We start from the raw sequence: 457 nt of genomic DNA, 5'->3' as shown, positions 1-457 counted from the left end.
GGTCCATGCTGTTGAGGAAGTGGGAGGGGAAGAGGGTTTTGGTGCAGGGGAGGGGAGGAGGAGGGAAGAGGGGGGGGAGGTAAGGAGAGTTGTTGAAAGTGTAGGGGGTTGCAGAATAGCTAGGTGAGGAGCTGGATGAGGAGAAAAGGCTCTGTGGTGTTGGGGAAGAGGGGGGACAAGAGAGGAGGAAGAAGACAGTTGAGGCTTTGAGGAGGTGGAGTGACGAGATGGAGGTGAGGGCAGTGGAAGGAGGCAGCTTTGTGAATGAGAGGGGGGGCAACTTTGAGAAGGATGAGTGAGGGGGGTGAATGGTGGAAGAAATGTGAGGGGGGAATTTTTGAGAGAGGCGAGAGGGAGGCTTGGAGGGAGAAGAGTATGATGGTTGCTTTGAGAGTGAGGGGTGAGAGGGGTGAGTTGGCACTGAAATTGGAAAAAAAGAATGGTTGATGGAAAGGGA

Source organism: Eptatretus burgeri, chromosome 8 (genome assembly GCF_056783735.1).
Source record: "Eptatretus burgeri isolate ZD-2024b chromosome 8, Ebu_testis_v1, whole genome shotgun sequence".
NCBI lineage: Eukaryota > Metazoa > Chordata > Myxini > Myxiniformes > Myxinidae > Eptatretus > Eptatretus burgeri.
Note: the sequence above shows the minus strand (reverse complement) of the source record.